We start from the raw sequence: 23,155 nt of genomic DNA on the forward strand, positions 1-23,155 counted from the left end.
ATGACCTCAGTATGACCCTGAAGCCAAAATCGAACAAAGACACTATAAAAAAGGAAACTTCAGGCCAATACCTGAAACTAGTAAGACACTATATGTTAATTATATTTCACTTTAAAAAGAAATAATGGTGATCAAATAAATAAATAAAGCTATTGGTAAATCTAAATATGTATCAACTATAAAAATGACAAATTTGCAGAAGTTTAAGAGCATTATGGAATTAAAAATATTAAATAATAATATGAAAGAGAGTGGGAGAGGGTTATCAGAGTTAGTCTCATATCTTTGTATCATTTAGGAGCAAGAGAGAGATTTTGATTCCTACCAGACTTAGGGTAATTATATGTCAAAATTTAACTGTAACCACTAAAAAGAATAGAAATAGAGTATTTAACTTTTCAACTGGTGGAAGGAGACTATAGAATGAGAAAACTTAAATACTAAAGAAGGCAGCAAAGGAAAAAAATATACATGTAAAATTTTCATAATATATGCAAAACATAAAATATGCGAAAAATCCAAATAGATCAAGAATCACAATAAATGCAGAAGATAGATTACTTTAATAAAATAGTACCTGCATGTTGTAAAAATCTAGCTAATCCTGCCAAAAATGCACCAGGCAAACCAAAGCTCCTTTATGAATGAATGGAAAAAGAGATGCAAACCAAATACTGACCAAAAGAAAGCTTAGGTAGGTTTATTCATGTTAGACCATACTTTAGCATAACTGATCAAGAAAATGAGAGAATGTACACACATGTCCATATGCACACACGCACACAAATTATGGATAAGAGAGACAACAAAACTAGAGCTAGATTGAAGTTTTCAGGGATGCCTGGGTGACTCAGTGGTTCAGAGTCTGCTTTGGGCTCAGGGCATAATCCCAGGGTCCCAGGATCAAGTTCCTCACTGGGCTCCCTGCGGAGAGCTTGCTTCTCCCTCTGCCTACGTCTCTGCCTTTCTCTGTGTATTTCTCATGAATAAATAAATTTAAAAAACAGATTTAAGTTTTCAGAAATCTAAGGAAACCTTATGATAAGTGAATCATATAATAATTTGAGTAAATTGCTAATAAATTTGAAATTTCACTGAAAACTGGCAAATTTATAAATATAAAATTACCCCAGTGATTAAAGAACTGCATACAAAGCCTAATAGGCCAATAAAACGTTAATGAGCCTGAATCAATAGTACACACACCCACTCTCCCTTCCTCTTACCTTTACACTCAATTCATCCCTCTCTTTCTCCACCACCAAATAGTTTTATGAGCAAGTTTGAATGAATAGTTTCAGAGAATAGGAGAAAAGCTATCCTACTCATTTTAATAGTGCAGTATACTTTTGATATGAAGACTACAACATAGCCAAAGATTTAAAAATACAGCCCAATCTCACTTAAAAGACTTTAGTCCAAACTCACTAAATACTAAAATAAAAATAAAATAAAATAAAAATAAATGAGTTAATCAGTATTAAAATTGAGTCAAAGACAACCAAAATTTATTCCAGGATGTCAATGATGGCTCAACATCAGAAAATCTACCATTGTAATTAATCACACTGAAACAATAAGGGAAAACCAGATTTTAATACACGCAAAATAATCATTCCACACAAACTCTCTTAACTAGATTAATCTCCAATAAACATCATACTTAATGGTCAACTATAATGAAGACTATCTCAATTCAAGTAGAAATTCTTGTAATAGGAAAAAAAGTACTGAGGGGGAAAAATTAGAGAGGGAGACAAACCATGAGAGACTCCTAACTCTGGGAAACAAACAAAGGGTTGTGCAAGGGGAGGTGGGTAGGGTGGGCAGATGGGGTAGCTGGGTGATGGGTACTGAGGGGGGCATTTGACAGGCTGAGCACTGGGTGCTATACTATATGTTGGCAAATCGAACTTAAATAAAAAGAAATGTAAAAAAAACATAATGGGATTTAAAACATGGATGTATTGGAAATAAATGTTATCTTCAGTAAAGGCACTCATAGAAAATTGGACAAATGGATATTACAGACATCACAGAAATTTTGAGTAGTTTATAAAAATAAGTTCACAAAAAAATAAAAAATTCACAACCATATAGTAAACACGGAAATGGAATGAAGACACTGCAAATTAGTTCACACCCATCAGTTTAAGCAAGAATCCCAAAGTTTCAAAATAATATTTCATTTGGTAAGAATATGGAGAAACTGGAACTTTATACTAGCTTGAGAGTATAAACTGGCACAGCTATTTTGGAATATAGCTTTTCAATATCTAGTAAAACTGAAGTTGTTTACAATTTTATTTCTAAGTAGATAACCTGGGAAAATCTGGTTTTATATATGAGATGATTATTACAGCATCACTTGAAAGGGTGAACATTCAAAATGACTGGAATGTCCCTCAGAAAGGGAACACATGAACAAATTGTAATATGTTCATATGATGGAGTGTCTACAATATGCAATTATATTGAATGATCTAGACGCATATGCATCAATGTAGGTGGAATATGAAAACACAGCTTTGAAAAATCATGTTGCAGAATAAGATTCCATTTATAAAAAAACGTGAAATACTCTATCTTTAACAAATAAGAATTTGTAGTTAAAGTATAAGTTATATACTCAATGGGTACATTTCTGTATCCATATTAAAAGTTGCCTGTGGGAGGGAGAAAGAGAATGAAATTAAGGAGTGAAATCAAGGGGACTTTATCTATTGGTAGCAAATGGAAAATGACTACTTCACTAAATGTGGAGCATAGGAGAGGGAGGAAAAAGAATCACCCATGAGCTTCCCACTTAACACAAGTGAGGTGTTAGTATTTTTATACTCTTCCTGTTTTTTTTTCTGTTTATAGGTATATTAGTATACTTTCTGTTACAATGACAAGGTTAGAGTTCTCTTTTCTTGTCCCCTCTTCCCCATTTATTATCACAAGTACCTTCCATCAGATTGTTTTCCCACATTTGACCAGCTTGAGTATTTTCGAGTTTTTTAAAATCATATTCTCTAAAGATGTATGAATAGTTCATTTTGTTGAAAAGGAAAAATTATGAACTCTAATGCATCAGTAATTTCTCCCCTATTTTGTTCCCCTCCCCTGTCATAAAGTAATCGAGAGAAACTTTCTTAAATTATAGACTATGCCATGTATCTCATGCTCCAATGACCTAACAATCTCATCAGGTCTATGGTAAATTAACTTTATTAATAAGAAACAATTTGTGGAAAAATTGAAAGAAGATGTCTAATCAATTTCTTGGACTACTTTTGTCAGAAATGAATAAGTATCTGACTTCAGATGATCAAAAAGAATTTCAACTGAATATAAAAAAAGTGTCTCTCAGATCAATTGTCTTTACCGCGAGGGGCAGTCCTAGGATTAATGTTAAAGATGAAAAAAAGATATTGTAGTGGTATTTAAACCTTCTTTTTTACTATCTGAGCATATCCTTTTCCGGGTCCATTAAAACCAGATCTGAAATCTGCCTTGGTTTAATGCAGTGTGGGTCAATATAAAGAACTTGGATTACAGGGAAGAAATAACTATGATTTAAATAAATCTGTGTGTCAATTTTTTTGTTTCCACATTTATTAAAATATCTGTCTATCTCCGGGACTACAGACATTATTGGGAGACAGCACAGAATTATAGACAAACTTGGAACTTGGGGTCAGGCAGATATAAACTAGAATCCTAGCTCTTCTGCTTTCTAATTATAAAGTGCTGAGTAAATACCTTAATCTCAGTTTCCTACTCTATAAAATAGTAATAATAAAATCTAATTTAAAGGTATATTGAGGATATTGAATGAAATATTTGCTCTCTGCACAAAAGCATCCACCAAAGTGTGCTAATAATATTATGTTGGAAGACAGAAATTATAATATTAAAAAATAAATTTTGACACACATCTAACAGGTGACTGTGATCCCTTCCAGAGACCTTGGAGGGTAGGTACTATTTTTATGCTCTCCCTCTGTTGTGCTCCAGCATACAAGTATCTCTCAGAGGGGAGCTCTCATACATCTCTGATGCCCTATATTTTAGTCTAGTGCCACAGTTTTTGTGGATGCTATCCAGAAAATGCCCCTTGATTACCTGATTCTGTTGGCCAGAGGGGTTATGTTTCTATGTTCCACAGGACAGTAACAATCGGAGAGGCAGTTCTTTGCAAGTTGTCATCCCTAGGGCATTGTATAAACATCAGACTGAAACACAACCCCAGACATTGTTAAAGAGGCCCACTTGTTTGTCTTGGAGTTTTGGCCTGAGGCCAGGCTTCAGGTGTGTTACACATCTAGAGGCCTATGGAGGGGCTCTCAGGGAACATATGCCAGTGGCCACCATCTATGTACTCTTCCTCTGCCTCACTACAATTCACAGGTATCTCCCAGAAAGGAGCTTATACATTCGTCAGGAGCCCTGATTGTTCTGTCACTCAGGGGACATCTCCAGATTACCCAACTCTGGTAGCCAGTGGGGCTTATGTTTATAGTCACATAGACTGTAGATATTTGCATACTCTAAAATCAGCTGCCAAAGAATCTGGTTCCTAATCAGCCTGAATTTGGGTGCTGACTGAGGTCCTTCCCTTTGGGACACTGACAGGTCTTAGCATGCCCTCACCACTAGGACCTATTAAAAATATACTAAGCTGCTTGGATGATCAGAAAGGTTTTGGAGAACACCAAGAACTAGGGAAGTATTGAATGATAAGGTTTATCTCCTACATGAGGCCACTCCTTCAAGATTGGGAGAGGTGGCTGTGTTGTCTACTATATAGAAACCAACATAGAAAGTCAGAAAAAGGAAGAAACAAAGGAATATGTTTCAAAAAACTTTTTAAAAACCCTGAAAGATAAAAACATAGAAAAAAAACTTAATGGAATAAAGATAAGCAATCTACCTGATAAAGAGTTCAGAGTAATGGTCATAAAGATGCTTACTGAGCTTACAGAAGAATGGATGAATATAGTAAGAACTTCAACAAAGAGAAAATATAAGTAGTACCAAATGGAAGTCACAAAGCTGAAGAATATAATAACTGAGCTGAAAAGTACAGTAAGGGTGATCAATAGCAGAGCAGATGAAGCAGGAAAAAGAATCAGTGACCTCAAAGACATGACAGTGGAACTTACCCAATGAGAGCAGTGGAAAGAAAAAAGAATGAAAAAAAGTGAAGAAAGCTTAAAGGACTTCTAGGACAACATCAAGCTGACTAATGTTCCTATTATACGGCTCCCAGGAGGAGAGAAAGAAAGGATCAAAAAGAGATAGTTACTGAAAATTTCCCTAACCTGGCACGGGGTGGTGGTGGGGGGGACACATGTAGATCTAGGAAGATGAGAGAGGTTCCAAATGAAATAAACCCAAGGAGACACACCAAGACACATTATAATTAATATGTCAAAAAATAAAGAGAATGCTGCAAGCGGGAAGGAAAAAACGACTTACTATATACAAGGGAACACATATAAAACTATCAGATTTTTTCAGTAGAAACCTTATAGGCCAGAAGGAATGTCATGATTTATTCAAAGTGCTGGAAGAAAAAAAACTTCAACCAAGAATATGCCACCTGGCAAAGTTAATATTATCTCCTCTCCTGAAGAGGAAGATAGAGTTTTCTAAACCAGCAAAAGGTAAAAGAGTTCATCACCACCTAACCAACTTTACCAAAAATGTTGAAGGAACTTTTTTATGTGGAAAAAAGGGCATGAATCAGTAACAAGAAAATATATGAAAGCATAGGTAACAAGTGACAGATTAGACCATTTGGACTTAACGGATATGTAAGAACATTCCCCTCAAAAGTAGCAGAATATACATTTTTCTCAAGTGTGACTGGAACCTTCTCCAGGATAGATCATATGTTAAGCCACAAAACAAGTCTTAATGAATTAAAGAACACTGAATTCATATCCAGGATCTTTTCTGACCACAATTGTATAAAACTAGAAATTACAAAAAGAAATTTGTAAAAATTGGAAAATTCACAAATATATTTTTATAGAAATTGAACATGTTACTGGTCAAAGATGAAAAGAGAAATAAAAAAAATACCTTGAGAAAAATGAAAATGGAAATACAACATTAACTTATGAGATGCAGCAAAAACAGTTCTAAGAGGAAATTTCATAGAGATAAATGCCTACCTCAAGAAACAAAAATCTCAAATGAACAACCTACATTCCCCTCCAGAAGCTAGAAAAAGAAGAACAAATGAAGCTCAGAGTTAGTAGAAGGACCGAGATTACAAAAATTAAAGAGGAAATAAAATAAAAAGACAATAGAAAAGATCAACAAATATAAGAGCTGATTCTCTGGAAAGATAAATTTTGCACAATGAAGAAAACAATCAACAAAATATTAAGCAACAAAATTTAGAAAAATGGGAGAGAATATTCACAAATCAGATATGTGGTGAAGGGTCAATATCCAAAATATATAAAGAACTTCTACAACTCAATAGCAAAAGTCCCCAGGCAATCCAATTAAAAATGGGTAGAATATCTGAATATGCATTTTCCATAGAGATGGCCAACAGGTACTTAAAAAGATGCTTAACATCACTAATCGGGGAAATACAAGTTCAAAACCACAATGGGATATCAGCTCACACCTGTTAGAATGGCTATTATAGAAAAGAAATAAATAAAAAATGAAAATATTGAAGCACAGGATGATAGTGAAGGTCAAGAAGCTTAAAAAACGTTAATGTGATGTGGAGAAAAGGGAAACCTTGTCCACTGTTACATGAGATTGTAAATTGGTGCACTCATTACAGAAAACAAAATGGAGGTTCCACAATAAATTAAAAATAGAACCACCATGCAATCCAGCAATTCCACTTTTGAATTTTTATCTGAAGGACATGAAAACTCTAATTCAAAAAGATATACAAGCACTCTCATGCTCACTGTACTGTGATTTACAATAGCAAAGATGGGGAAAAAACTAAATGTCCACTGATGGACAGTTAATGAAATATGGTACATATATATGATGAAAACACACACACACACACACACACACTTATATTTAGCCATAAAAAAGAAATCTTACCATTTGTGACAACATGGTTGGGCCTGGAGAACATTATGTTAGGTGAAATAAGCAGATAGAAACACAAATACCATATGATCTCACTTACACATGTCACAAAAAAAAAAAAAAAGAAAGAAAAAGAAAGGAAAAAGAGAAAGCAATCCCCAAACTCATAGGTACAAAGAACAACAGATTGATGGTTAACAAATGTACAGGGTGGAGTTTGGAGGAATGGGTAAAGGGTGGTTGTCAAAGGTACATATGCACATTTATAAAATAAATCATAGAGGTATAATGTATATTGTGGTGACTACAGTTAATAATATTGTTTGCATATTTGAAAGTTGCTAAGATAGATCTTACAAGATCTCATCACAAGAAAAAAATAGTAACTATGTATGGTGACAGACATTAATAGACTTATTGTGACCATTTTACAACATATACAAATAACGAATCATGTACACCTGTACCTCAGATGAAACTGATATAACATATAATATTATAATTGTCAATTTTACTCAACTGGAAAAGGTTTTCATGAGGTTTGCATTTCGGAAAGTTTTTTTTATTATTGACAGAGCATCAACTTTCTTTTCTGACTTTCTCATAGAAAACCTCTAATAACTACATTACAATGTTTCTTAATGATATCTTCAACATTTGTATGTTCAAGAAGACACAACAGCTAGTGTCACAGATGATTTACAAAAGAAAATTTCTAATTGTGTTTGGACCCTTGGCATTTTATCTTCAAAATTAGTTTTTGAACAGTAGGGTCTGTTTCAATCATGGACTTGTGACCTCCTTTAATGGGTGTCTCTACTTGCCATGTCAACCCCTTGACCACAGCTGTCTTTTGGAAAATAATTTAGTCAACCTCTGTATTAGGTTGTACATTCTAGAGAAGTAGCTCACACAGCTCACTCTAACACCTGTTCACTTGGTTGAACTGTAAACTGTCCATCACAATATTAGCTACAATTATTGAGGTTTTGCAATGTGTCAGGCACTGTACTTAGACTTGTCATATCTAAGTACATAACTAAGTACTCATCATATCTATACTTATCACTGGAAATTTCTCTTGCTGGCTGTGTGAATCTCAGGCAGTCATTTAAGATCACAGAGCCTATGAAGACATAGGCTCACTGTAGCTGTGTAGTGTAGGACTAACTCAGTTAACATGTGGTAAATGCCTGACAGGTTACATATCCTCTCCCATCTTCTTCTGTGCCACAGGATAAGAGAGTAAGTTGAATATTTTCATGGCAAGAAGGCTCTGGAAAATCTAAAGAGCTGATATTAGGTAGAAAAACTGAGACTTGAACAACAAAACCTGCTAGCTATACATTTGCATTTTATTAGAGCTAAGTTGAAAACTCTGCTTCCTTTATTTCTTATTTCAGTGGGCCACCCATTTTGGAGAGAACAGGAGTAGCTTAGCCAGGGGTCACTCTGTGTGACATTCCACAGGTTCCTGGAGACAAGGAAGTAGAAGGCCATCTGATTTCTCAATTACCCAAAGTCCCAAACTGGGCACATTCCATTTCCAATAAATACTTTTGGTAAGACTACCCTTCCCATCGGGCTTCACCTTAAGAAATCCTCCTCTTGTTAAGTGGTGATGAGACTTGTAAAAAAAGACTATGACGAGATGCTACAATTGATCTCAGAATGCATTTATACCAGATTCACAAAAATACCTGATAAATTTTCAAGGATACTTTTCTTTTACAAGCTATTAAAACTTTGTCTTCTACATTTCCACTTCTACTACTTCTGCTACTCCACACTCATACCACTGGCACTTCAACTTCTACCACCTTGACCACTTCCTTCATATCAACAGAACATATATACACATAGGTTTGTACATACATATCTCTCTATATTATACAGTTTAAACATGTGTATATACACATGTATGTACATATAGATACATATCCAGGCATATTGCATGTATGCATATATGTGCGTGTGTAACCCAATATTACTAGTGCATGTTTCATGACCTTACTGATTCTCCTTTGATTTCAACAACAACCACAATAAACAACAAATAGAATGCCTCCAACATCACTCAACTCTGGGCACTAGGTATCTCTTTGTTTTTAATCTATGAATATATACCCCATTCTTCCTATAAAGGGCCACAAAACTATGATGACTGTGATGATTAATTTTATGTGTTAGTTTGACTGGCCATGGGATGTGCAAATTAAATGTTATTTCTGTGTATGTCCGTGAAGGTGTGTCTCAATGAGATCAGCATTTGAATCAGTGGACTCAGCACAGCAGATTTACTCCTTACTGCGAGGAGATACCATGCAATCCACTGAGGGTCTGAATAGGACAAAAGTGGAGGAAGGAGGAATTCACTGTTTTTTTCCTGCCTCACTGATTGAGTGGGGATATCTCATTACCTCTTCTCCTGCCCTTGATTTTTACCATCAGCTCTCCTGATTCTCAGACCTTTGTACTTAGAACTACATCACTGGCTCTCTTGAGTCTCGAGCTTGCAGATGGCAGAGCAGGGGACTTCTCAGTTTCCATAACCAGTGTGTGAACCAGTTGGTCATTATTAACAACATATTGCATATGTATATGCACATAATGTACATATGTACTAAATATTATATACATAATTCTAATATAGAATATATAAAAAATGTGTAACTTCTGCTGGTCCTCTCTCTCTGGAGAACTCTAATACAACAACTAAGTAATTGTTATTAAAATGTTGCATAACCTTACACAATATTCCATAGGAACTAGGTATAGTTTAGTCCATTACTCTTTTCCTCTGAACTACAGGTCTCTCTAGAATCGAGGAGAAATAAAAAATGAAAATAATGAAGCACAGGATGATGAAAGTCAAGAAGCTTACAAGTGGGTTTTGGATAATATTTTCCAATACTTTGTAGGCTGATCCGATAGTTTCTCAGATCAGTTCTCTGTGTTAGTAATTTTATGGGGAAAATGTGTGGGGCAGCAAATATCATTCTCAATGGGGAAACACTGGGAGCCTTTCCCCTAAGATCATGAACACAGCAGGGATGTCCACTCTCACCACTGCTATTCAATATAGTACTAGAAGTCCTAGCCTCAGCAATCAGGCAACAAAAAGAAATAAAAGGCATTCAAATTGACAAAGAAGAAGTCAAACTCTCCCTCTTCGCAGATGACATGATACTGTACATAGAAAACCCAAAAGACTCCACCCCAAGATTGCTAGAACTCATACAGCAATTTGGCAGTGTGGCAGGATACAAAATCAATGCCCAGAAGTCAGTGGCATTTCTATACACTAACAATGAGACTGAAGAAAGAGAAAAGAAGGAGTCAATCCCATTTACAATTGCACCCAAAAGCATAAGATACCTAGGAATAAACTTAACCAAAGAGGTAAAGGATCTATACCCTAAAAACTACAGAACACCTCTGAAAGAAATTGAGGAAGACATAAAGAGATGGAAAAATATTCCATGCTCATGGATTGGAAGAATTAATATTGTAAAAATGTCAATGCTACCCAGGGCAATTTACACATTTAATGCAATCTCTATCAAAATACCATGGACTTTCTTCAGAGAGTTGGAACAAATCATCTTAAGATTTGTGTGGAATCAGAAAAGACCCCGAATAGCCAGGGAATATTAAAAAAGAAAACCATAGCTGGGGGCATCACAATGCCAGATTTCAGGTTGTACTACAAAGCTGTGGTCATCAAGACAGTGTGGTACTGGCACAAAAACAGACACATAAATCAATGGAACAGAATAGAGAATCCAGAAGTGGACCCTCCACTTTATGGTCAACTAATATTCAACAAAGCAGGAAAGACTATCCACTGGAAAAAAGACAGTCTCTTCAATAAATGGTGCTGGGAAAATTGGACAGCCACGTGCAGAAGAATGAAACTAGACCATTCTCTTGCACCATACACAAAGATAAACTCAAAATGGATGAAAGATCTAAATGTGAGACAAGATTCCATCAAAATCCTAGAGGAGAACACAGGCAACACCCTTTTTGAACTTGGCCACAGTAACTTCTTGCAAGATACATCCATGAAGGCAAGAGAAACAAAAGCAAAAATGAATTATTGGGACTTCATCAAGATAAGAAGCTTCTGCACGGCAAAAGAAACAGTCAACAAAACTCAAAGACAACCTACAGAATGGGAGAAGATATTTGCAAATGACGTATCAGATAAAGGGCTAGTATCCAAGATCTATAAAGAACTTATTAAACTCAACAGCAAAGAAACAAACAATCGAATCATGAAATGGGCAAAAGACATGAACAGAAATCTCACAGAGGAAGACATAGACATGGCCAACATGCACATGAGAACATGCTCCGCATCATTGGCCATCAGGGAAATACAAATCAAAACCACAATGAGATACCACCTCACACCAGCGAGAATGGGGAAAATTAACAAGACAGGAAACAGCAAATGTTGGAGAGGATGTGGAGAAAGAGGAACCCTCTTGCACTGTTGGTGGGAATGTGAACTGGTGCAGCCACTCTGGAAAACTGTGTGGAGGTTCCTCGAAGAGTTAAAAATAGATCTGCCCTAAGACCCAGCAATTGCACTGCTGGGGATTTACCCCAAAGATACAGATGCAGTGAAACGCCGGGACACCTGCACCCCGATGTTTATAGCAGCAATGTCCACAATAGCCAAACCGTGGAAGGAGCCTCGGTGTCCATCGAAAGATGAATGGATAAAGAAGATGTGGTCTATGTATACAATGGAATATTACTCAGCCATTAGAAACGACAAATACCCACCATTTGCTTCGATGTGGATGGAACTGGAGGGTATTATGCTGAGTGAAAGAAGTCAATCGGAGAAGGACAAACATTATATGTTCTCATTCATTTGGGGAATATAAATAATAGCGAAAGGGAATAAAGGGGAAAGGAGAGACAATAAGTGGAAAATATCAGAAAGGGAGACAGAACATGAGAGACTCCTAACTCTGGGAAACGAACAAGGGGTGGTGGAAAGGGAGGTGGGTGGGGGGTTGGGGTGACTGGGTGACGGGTACTGAGGGGGGCACTTGATGGGATGAGCACTGGGTGTTATGCTTTATGTTGGCAAATTGAACTCCAATAAAAAGAAAAAAAAAAGAGAAAATGTGTGGGGTAGCCACTATACTTCTCTGTGCCTGACATTATCACCTATAAATAATAAAATTATTTAACCTGTATTTTGAAGTTAGGGTAGAATCAAAACCATGGTGAACTTAGGTATTCTTGTTTTTTAAATTTATTTATTTGAGAGAGAGAGAGCGCTCATGAACAGGGAGAAGGGAAGATGAAGAAGAGAGAGAATCCTGAAGCAGACTCCCTGTTGAGCCCAATGTGGGGCTAGATCTCATGACCCTGAGATCATGACCTGAGCTGAATCAAAGTTGGCCGCTCAACCAACTAGCCACCCAGGCATCCGGTAGGCGTGACTTTCTAAAAGCACTCTGACTTCTAATGCCACCACTAGAGCAGATTCTTACTTAACCACTGGAAGTTTCTGTAGCCTAAAAAAAAAAAAAAATACTCTTAAGTCTTCATTTTCATCAGTAAGATCAACTTGTAAAATATTTGTGTTTCAAATTTCAGGGTATCTCTTTGAGGTGGCCATAATATCCAACCCCATCTGTTTTACAGAAAGGGAGAGTAGGTCATCCTCGGGGCTAGAGGCAGGCTTTAGGAGGAGCACTGTCTGCTGGCTCCAGCCTGCTTGTAGAACTAGACCTCGTTGCAGACAAACTCTGTTCCTACCAACAAACAACAAATAGCCGCCATTTATCAAGTGTTGACAACGTTGCCAGGCACTCTGTGGAATTACAGATATTCATCTCAATCCTCACAGCAACCCTAGGAGGTAGGATTTATTGATTTCACCATCTCCCATGTGAGGAAATGGGAGGCCCAGAGATATTAAATTACTTTTCTAAGATCACACAGCTCGTGTATAGAGCTCGAAATAGGAATCTGAGGTTATCTGACCTACAGTCTATGCTCTTAATCCTTTACAACATTTTCCTTGGATCTTCTAATTTTCAAGCATTGCAAAAGCATTCAATTTAAACAAACTTCAATTATGCAGTTGGTAAGAAGTGGTAGATCCTCTCCCTGCTTTCAAAGAATTTATAATTTATCCTACTTGGTCATGGTGGACACTTGACGGGATGAGCACTGGGTGTTATTCTGTATGTTGGTAAATTGAACAGCAATAAAAATTAATTTATAAAAAAATAAAAAAAATAAAAATCTAAAAAAAGAATTTATAATTTAGACAGGAAGGTGAGGAACACTCAAGAATCTGGAAAGTGACCAAAATAGCCTATATATATAATCATAGGCAGTTAAGTACACAAAGTACTAAGTCCATACTGTAATTCATCCAACACCTACTGAACTATCCCGTGCTGCACTGCCCCATATATACCCTGCCATTATACATCCTAAACATGTCAGATTATGGTTCCTGAACACACCAGGATGTTTCCTGCTTCTGTGTCTCTGTGTATGTGGCTCTTTTGTATGTCATATCTTTACTACCAATGGCCTTTCCAAACACCCCAACTTTTTATTTAAAATATGCATTTGGCGTTATTCTCTGTTCCTTCTATAATCTATTCTCTAAAAGCAGTCAGCACGATCTTTTAAAAAGAAGACTTGAACCTTGTCACAACCTTGCTTAAGACTCTTCCAAGGCTTCCTATGATTTTTTTTTCTTCTTTTTTTTTTAATTTATTTATGATAGTCACAGAGAGAGAGAGAGAGAGAGGCAGAGAGAGAAGCAGGCTCCATGCACCGGGAGCCCGATGTGGGACTCGATCCCGGGCCTCCAGGATCGCGCCCTGGGCCAAAGGCAGGCGCCGAACCGCTGCGCCACCCAGGGATCCCTTTTTTCTTCTTTTAAACAAGCTCCACACCCAGCATGGATCCCAATGTGGGGTTTGATCTCATGACCCCGAGATCAAGACCTAAGCTGAGATCAAGAGTCAGACGCTTAACTGAATGAGCCACCCAAGGCTCCCTCTCCCTATGATTCTTAATGAAAAACAGCAACAGACAAAACGATTAAATGCTTCCCCCTTTATGATCTCACTTCCAGCAACCTCTCCAAACTCCTGTCCAACCGTTCTCTTCCTCCATGATACTCTAACCCCACCTGCCTCCTTTCTGTTTTGCAAGGACACCACATTCCATCCCACCTCAAGGATTTTGCAAATGCTGTTGCTGCCACCTGAAATGCCCCTGTATGGCCAGCTCTTTCTCAACCATGAGGTCTCCCTTTACAGTTTGCCTTCAAGAAAGTCCTTCTACTTCCTTTTCCAAATAGCCCTCTTCCCCACCATTTCTATCTGTAGAACCTTCTGCTTTATGCCATTCCTCAGTTAGTTGTCCTCATCTTTAAATCATTTCATTATTTTTTATTAATTTTTTTCTCTTTTGTTCTGTGATCTTGTAGATCACTCATGGCTGGGTCCCTAGTGACAAAGACAATGCCTGGCACATTATAGGCTCCTGATTGTTTGGATTCTCTTCTGAAGCTGATAGTTATACTGAAAACTCCTACATAGAGAGACAGATGATGTCACATCATGAATGTTTTCACTAAGCTCCTCCTGTTCTAGAATATAAAAGCAAATAATAGACAAGGTCCTTGAACTCAATACCTTTGTGGTATAGACTAAAAAAGAAAAGAAACCAGAATAATTATTCTTTGAAGCATTAATAAGTACTAAGAGGAGAATTAGGCAGACCTCTGCATGGCACAGATAGTACCTTGGGACAGGAGACACAGGTGTGGTCGGGGAAGTGGACATGTAAGCATTTGTTATTATAATTATTTGCTTCTCTGTCCTTCTTCCCAACTAAAATGTATATTCACAAGGGTAGAGACTTTGTTTTGTTTAAATTGCATTATCAGCATCTCGGACCATGTCTCGCACACAGCTGGGGTTCAATAAACATTCATTGACTGACTGACAGAATGAACAAATCCTGCACGATGGAAAGGAGCCATCAGTTAAAGATCTGGGAGGAGATCCCTCCATACACAGGAAGCAACAAGCATTCGTGCTTGGTAAGAATATGCTTGTTGTGTTTGAGGAGAGGCCAAAAGGCCAGTCAGTGGGCTAAAGACCATGAACAAGGAAGAGAGTGCAGAGTGGTCAGAACAGGTAGGGCCTTCCTGGCCCTAGTAAGCAGTTTGGGGTTTCTGAATTTTATTCTACTTTAATCATCAAGCAAAGTGCTTGATGATTAGTTTGATCACATAACTACTGAATGAAAGTGTAAAAGGTCTACAGAAGTGGGGGATGAAGGAGAGCACCTTGTGAGATGGCTAGAATGATAAGGACAAGCTTCTTGGCAGTGTCACTTGGAGCTGAATTTTGCTAGACTAAGAAGGAGCAGAGGACAGAGCAGCTTTCATGTGAGTCCACTTCTGCACATGGCAGGAGCCCTTCCATAATATATACAAGGGCAAATGCAGAGCTTAGATTGTCCTAATTATTTAGCCTTGCTTAATATTAGAAGGACAAGATACTGGACATGCAGATCAATGCAGAATATATAGCTGACAGAGCTTAGGAATGTTTTCTTTATAAAAAGTTCATGAAAAGCAGTATCATTTTATCTATCCTCCCTCAATCTGTCACTCAATTAGTCTATCACTTAGTCATTAAATAATTATTACTGGCAGTCTACTTCTCAGTAGGTGAGAAAGGTGAAAAAGACAATCATGGAATTCAGAATCTAACAGGACCTCCCAAAATTGCTCATGTTGGAAAAATTCTGAGACAGGATAGTGTGGTTGAAAATCCTTATGAACATCTGGTCCTGAGTTCACACCCTATGTTAGCTCTGTATTAACTTATACTTCAGGACAAATCATGAAACATCTCTGAGCCCTTGGTTTCTCAACTCAAAATGGGAATATTAATTTTGCCTTCCTAACATGATCATGGGGCTAAAATGAGTCTAACAGATGTAAAGCACTAAACAATGCCCAGCATGTGGCCATTTTCAAAGATAAGTTTCCATTCAACCTTCTGAGTAAACTTATGTATAAAAATAGGCTCTAAGTCTGTAACTTTATTGTCTGATTTCTTCCTAAGTCATGTTTTTTTTCCAGCTTATCATTTGAATGCCAGTAAGGAGTGTAGATGAGACTTGGCTCCAAACACTTTCATACTTTAGTTCCATCCTGGCCAGCCTCCCTCACACAGATCTTTCTCCAGACGGAAAAAGAAATCCTAAGGAAGGAGATGCATTCAAGAACAGCTGCCTGGAGAATGTCTAGACTCAATTTGTAGAGCAGGCCATGAGTCTATTAAACCTTGCCCTCTTTTGTTGCAGGTAAAGATCCAACATGAATCTTCTGTAAGGCAGTCTGCAGTGTTGGTTGAGAGGTGATGCTCTGGAGCCCTGTTGACCAGGTTAGTCCCTGCAGGAGTGATATTCCAGTTGCATTATCTTGGATTCCTTAACCTAACTCTATGGTCAGAGAGTCGGCTAACCACCAACTTCATTGGGTGGTCGTGGTTGGGAGTTTTATTTTTATTTTATTTTTTAAAGATTTTATTTATTCATGAGAGACACACAGAGAGAGGCAGAGACACAGGCAGAGGGAGAAGCAGGCTCCATGTAGGGAGCCTGACGCGGGACTTGATTCCGGGTCTCCAGGATCACGTCCTGGGCCGAAGGTGGCGCTAAACCGCTGAGCCACCCGAGCTGCCCCTGGTTGGGAGTTTTAACAGGAGAGAATACACATTAAGTATGGCGCACAAGTCCTTGTCTATGGTAAGTGTTAAAAAAAAAATAGAATCTATAGGTGAATTTATTTTTAAAGGAAGAATACTTGAAAATACAAAAGAAGCCCCCAAATAGACTGTTCTTGACACCACTGCCCTTGGAAAGAAAGGCCAAACAGTGGCCTTGTTATTTTCTGAAACCCAATTAAAAAGGCATAAGAATTTATCGAAGTGGCTTGGGCTAAATCCACCTGAATATTCTGTGTCTTAAACTTCATAAGGTACAGGCTTGAAAAACTTCCCTGTCTTCATTCTTGCCCCATAGTGATTCAATTTAGCACACTGGGATGTGAGGGCTCACCTTTTCCCAGATACCACCGTGAGGAACCTGTTTTGCCATTGGTCAATCAGAGCAGGTCTATACCAGTCTTGACCAACTGACATGTAGCCATATTTAAGCTCCAAACAACTTTAAAACTAGTCCTAAGAGGTTCTGGTCAAACAGAGACTCTAGGGCATGCTTGTCTCGTTTAAGTAAAAAAAAAAAAAAAAAAAAAAAAATCCCCAGTAGCTTTTATGAAGGGTCATTTTGCAATGAGCACTGATGTGTGTGCCAAGACTCCACACATGTTGGTGCCAACAGTGATGGAAATAACACATCACCTGGGAATGGTCTTATATTCCAATCTTGCCCTCCTGTCTCATTCTCCACAGGTGATCCCACAATCACTACATTTCCTCCAAAATACATCTTGATTCCCTTCATTTTTTTTTAACCTCTACCACCTTTGTCCATATGAAGTGATTAAACCTCTTTGTGACTCAGTTTCCTCATCTACAAAATTGGATATCATCTACCTCTTAGGATTATCATAAACGGAGTCATATATTTAAAGTGCTTAGGACACCCTCAATAGGAGTGCTGATTGTTCTATTTATCGCTGTTTTGTTGTTGCAATGGCTTCTGAAGCTATTTCTACCTGTTTCTTCACTAAGTTTATTATTTATGAAGCATTCAAAGGGATCTTTACAAAATAAATGTCAGCTCATATCACTCCCTTGTTTCAAACTCCTGTGGTTTCCCAACATATTTTGAGAGCAGCATCCAAATTTACTCCATGGCTCTCAAGACCCCCACCATTTTACCAGGACACGGTGCTTTAGCTATTGCTCCCCCAATGTGCAGACAGACACACTTCCCCCTTGACTCACTGCTCTAGCTGTTCAGCTAGAATGAGCAGCAATGTCCTGGAATGTCCAGCTGCTAGACCTTTTGTGACTAGGTCCTCATTATGTAGGGCTCAACCTCAATGTCACCACCTCAGGCTTTTCCTGATCATCCTACACTTTCTTTATCCCACTCCTTGTCCCCTGTTACTATCTGAACACTCTTTAAAACCTTTTCTTTATAGCACTTACCACTATTCAAATAAAGAGTATAGATGCATTTTACTTTACCCCACAGTGGTGGTGTTCTGATATTATGAATATTTCACTTGAAAGCCTTAGGTAAGGCATTTCTTCCCATTTCCACAGGATCTCTCCCTCCCAGTTGTTTAAGGGAGTTTCTAGACATAGTCACATAACCCACCAGCCCTCAGAGGCATTTGTAGTTTTCACTCTGTATGGGGTAGAAATATCAAAAACACAAACACAAAACCATGTTCCAAAATATTAGGTTGAAATAAATCATCTAGAAGACTCAGAATAGGCTTATACTATCTTTTAAAGACTATCATTAAGATGAAAACACAAAATTAAAAAGTTCAGAAGAGAAAATGGTGGACTCCTGAGATCCACCCACAGACCCTGGTCTGAGAAATGCTATGCTGTATGAATCTTCTCTCCCGAAGAAAAAGTAGGCTCTCCCTTCCCTCGTGTCTGAGTCAGAGATTTCCTGAGTCAGGACGACCCTCTGACACATCTTAATGGGAGAAAAGCCATATTTATAGCTAATGAATAAAATATTAGCCGACTCTGCTAAGTACTGACAGAGACTCAGCGCTAATTGCTGCCCTGGGACGAACCTGCTTTGCTCACAGAAATAGGGGCTGCTTATTCAAGAGGTATACCAGCCAGCTTGGTTTGCATGAAAGAATGATGACAAAGAATAATCTCCCAAGAATCATTTCACTGTTGGGGACTAATGAGATATTTATTCCAGAGATAACAAGGGATGGAGAGGCCAAAGGTTGAGGAAACCAAGACTCATTGTACACCCTCTGTATTTTCCATACTTTCAATTTATCTCATTTAGTCTTCATGACAATCAATGAAGTAAGTATTATTGTGTTGACTTTACAGATGTGTGTATCACAGCTCCGGGCTGTCATAGTTGTAGAGGAGGGGTTTTGGCTCTATGTGAGTCTGACCCCAGACTTGTACTGGGTGCAGTGCCTAGTGCTGCTTCTCCCATTTAATACAGGATATGAAGAGGTTCAAAAGTGAAAGCGCCTACTGTAAATGCACTGAGTTTCTAACAAGATGATTAAAAACATATATCCATAAAAATACAGCTAAAACATAGACTTCTCTTTTATGAATAATAGTTGAAAATAATGAAAGTTTTATTTAACAATATGATGTATTCCTTAGGTGTTTTAAGAACTGCCAGGTAATGGAGGGGTAAAGACCCTGTCTACTGTACCAATGAGTAGGTCTTGGACAGATGGCTGGGAATCTGGGGTAGGGAGGCCGGTTTTGGTCTGAGCGCAACTTGGATTTTAAATAAATAAAACTAACATGTGTGTGCACACATATGTGTGCATGCATGTAAGATACTTTTGTCTACTTTGTACCTTGCTATATTCTCAGTGTGTATAAGAGGCCTGGCATATAGTAGTCAATGAATATATGTTGAATGAATAAAATCTGCCCCAACAAGAAAAACATTGGACTCTTCAGAGAATGAGCTTTTCATCAAATGATTTTTGAAGGCATTAAGGTTCTGATTATGGATTCCTGCCTTTGGAGGGGGTTATATAACAGCTCAGCAAGTTTTATCGAACACTCTCTAGGTGCTTGGCACTGCACTCGATGCTTTACGATCATTGTTTCATCTCTCACCACAACTGTATGAGTCAGGTCCTATCGGCCTCCCATTTTACATAAGTAGAAACTAAGGTTTGCAGAGGTTAAGGCATTTGTCCAAGGTTATGTAGATGTTAAGTGGTAGGGCTCAGTTTAAAACCCCCAGAAGTGTTAATACTATGCTGTGCAGCTTGCTACATCTGATAATTGCCAGGTCCCCTTCCAGTAATGAGACCCAATATATTCTGTTTCTAATCTAATATTTGTACTGAATATCAATACCATGAACATAGGAGACGTTCCTTCCAAACAAGCCCTGGTTTCCATGGAAGTTGTCCGTAAGGCTGCTCAGCATCACGGCACTTACTTGTTTAAGTTAACTCATCACCGCAACCTACAGTCCCAATTCCTCAGCATGGCACCTAATTAACTTGAGAATCCAACTTCATCTCTTATTCTTCTACGTCAGAATACTTTGCATCTGGGGGCATCATGGTGGCTCAGTGGTTGAGCATCTGCCTTTGGCTCAGGTCATGATTCCCGGGTCCTGGGATCGAATCCCACATCAGGCACCCCATGGCGACCTTGATTCTCCCTCTGCCTGTGTTTCTGCCTCTGTGTCTTATGAATAAATAAAATATTTAAAAAAGAATACTTTGCATCTGTTTATCCTCCATTTTATTATTACTGCCTTGTTCTCAGTCATGCTCTATCTCTATACTGAACATCCATTGGTGCATCCATCACCATCATAGCACACGTATAGTCACACGGAGATGCTCTCAGAATGTGAGTCATGAAGGAACCAAGATGGACTCAGAGCACAGAATTATATTGTCCCCTCAAACTGTCACCCTGGGGCCTGTGGTTCATTGAGTAAACAGTGCAAATCATTGCCTTAGCTGTCTAAATGGTTTTTCCTCTTTCACACAAATGCACAGAGAATGTGGCTTCACTGACCTACTCTGTGTTGTCATTTAACTCTTTTAAATGGGCGACTAAACTAGGAGTTCCTGGTACACGTGAACCACACCCAACACCACTTGGTCAGTTCCTTGGTGAACACAGAGGTCTTATCTAGTCCTTTCTGGGCTTGTTCCTCGGTGAACAAGGAGGTCTTATCTAGTCCTTGGTGGACAAGAACCTCCAAGATTTGGTTCCTGTCTACCTCCACAATAGCATTTCTCTCCATTCCATCCCAACCTTACCACACCAGTTCTACTTATCTATTTCTAATTTTCACCATTGAGAGCTGCTTCCTTACACCTCCTGCCTGGGCCTACAGTGCCCCTCCCTATGTTATCCAGTACATGTCTACCCTCCATACTCACTGCAAGTGTTGCCTTTCTAGATCCCTGCCCTTTTATAGGTAGTGTTCTGGCTTCCTCCCACGCTGAAGCTGGGCCATGTGACTTGCTTTGACCCATAAGATGTTAGCAAATATGATACAGCAGAGTCTAAAAAGTTGTTTGTGCAATCGGTACTGTCTTGCTTGCCTGCAGCTCGTTCCTCAGCTAGCTTGCTGGAGGGTGAGACAGCTGGTGCAAAGTCAGGTTGCCCCACTCATGCCAGCCAAGGCAATCCTAGATCAGCAGCTGCAGGGTGACCCCCACACATGAGCAACCCCAATCAATATCAGTAAACCTCCCTAAGGTAGTCTGCAACATACTAGCAACACTAGCTGAGCTCAGCCCAGATCAGCTGAACTCACACTCCTGCTGTATGCTGTTGATATTTTGTTGCTTGTTATGTAGTATGATTTTAGCCAAAAAAAAAAAATACAATTTCTAGAAAGACTTCATTGACTCTCCCAAGGACAGGCAATCACTCCCATATTGGTGCAACCTCTAAATCTTGTACTTTCCTCTATTAGAAAACTTAACACATTCTACTATTATAAACATTTGGTAAGTAATATAATTATTTGTTTTTATGTCTACTTCTTCTAAGCCTGACCCTCTTGAGAAAAGAACATTTTTGTGAGGAGGTGAGGTCATATAATCAAAACAATTTGGGCATCCCTGTTAGTACAGCCATTATGGAAAAGCCTATAGAGGTTCAATTAAGAATTGAAATGCCAGGACACCTGGGTGGCTCAGCAGTTGAGTGCCTGCCTTAGGCCCAGGTTGTGATCCTGGGGTCTGGGGATCGAGTCTCACATCAGGCTCCCTGCATGGAGCCTGGTTCTCTCTTTGCCTGTCTCTGTCTCTCTCTGTCTGTCTCTCTCTCTCTCTCTCTCTCTCTCTCTCTCTCTCTCTCCTGAGTAAATAGTCTTTAAAAGGGGGGGGGAAAAAAAAGAATTGAACTGCCATATGACTCAGCACTCCTGGGTATGTATCTGAAGGAAATGAAATCAGCATCTCAAAGAAATACTGCTTGACGCATACTAATACCGCATTATTCACAATAGCCAAGATATGGAAACAACCCAAGCGTCCATCAACAGATGAATGGATAAAGACACGGAGTATATATATATATACACAGCAATGCTATTTAGTCACAAGAAAGAAGAAAATCCTGCCATCTGTGACAACATGGATGGACTTTGGTGGCATTTATGCTAAGGGAGATGAGTCAGACAGAGAAAAACATTTACTGTATAGTATCACTTATACATGAAATCTAAAAAAACTGAAACTTGTAAAAGCAGAGTATTTCAAAAGAGTAAATCGTAGTTACCAGGGGCTGAGGGGTAGGTGAATTGGGGAGATGTTTAAGGGCACAAACTTACAACTAGTACATAAATTAGTTTTGGAGATCTAATGTGTAAACAGTGATTACAGTAAAAAATAATGTATTATACGTTTTAAAGTTACTAAAAAATTGATTCTTAACTGTTCTCAACACAAAAAAGAAATGAAAATTATGTGAGGTGATAAAGGTGTTAGCTAACTCTGTTGTAGTAATCCTACTGCAATTTGTAAATGTGTCAAACTAACACCTTGTACACCTCAAGTTGACACAATCTTATATTCCCATTATATTTAATAAAAAATAATTTAGAGATATTTGGGTTGGAATCACAGTTCTGCAAGAGGCCAAACTTTCTTTTTTTTTTATTATTTTAACATATATTTTTTTAATGAGGCCAAACCTTCTGAGCCCAATGTCTTTAGCTATAAAATGAGGACAGTAGCAGCAATTTTGCAGTCTTGAGAAAAGGAAGAGAGAAAATCTATATAAAGTAGCCAGCACAATGCATGACACATCAACGGGCTCAAACAGATAATATTTGCTTGAGTGAATATATGAACTGACACCTGTATGGCAAAATTCTCAGA

At 38.2% G+C, this 23,155-nt stretch overlaps 1 protein-coding gene across 1 annotated transcript in view; it reads right to left on the reverse strand.

Annotated features, from left to right (window-relative positions):
* Positions 1 to 23,155, reverse strand: part of FYB2 (FYN binding protein 2) — a 95,790-nt gene that overhangs the window by 64,860 nt on the left and 7,775 nt on the right.

The sequence above is a fragment of the Nyctereutes procyonoides genome, unplaced genomic scaffold (genome assembly GCF_905146905.1).
Source record: "Nyctereutes procyonoides isolate TBG_1078 unplaced genomic scaffold, NYPRO_anot_genome, whole genome shotgun sequence".
Taxonomy (NCBI): Eukaryota; Metazoa; Chordata; class Mammalia; order Carnivora; family Canidae; genus Nyctereutes; species Nyctereutes procyonoides.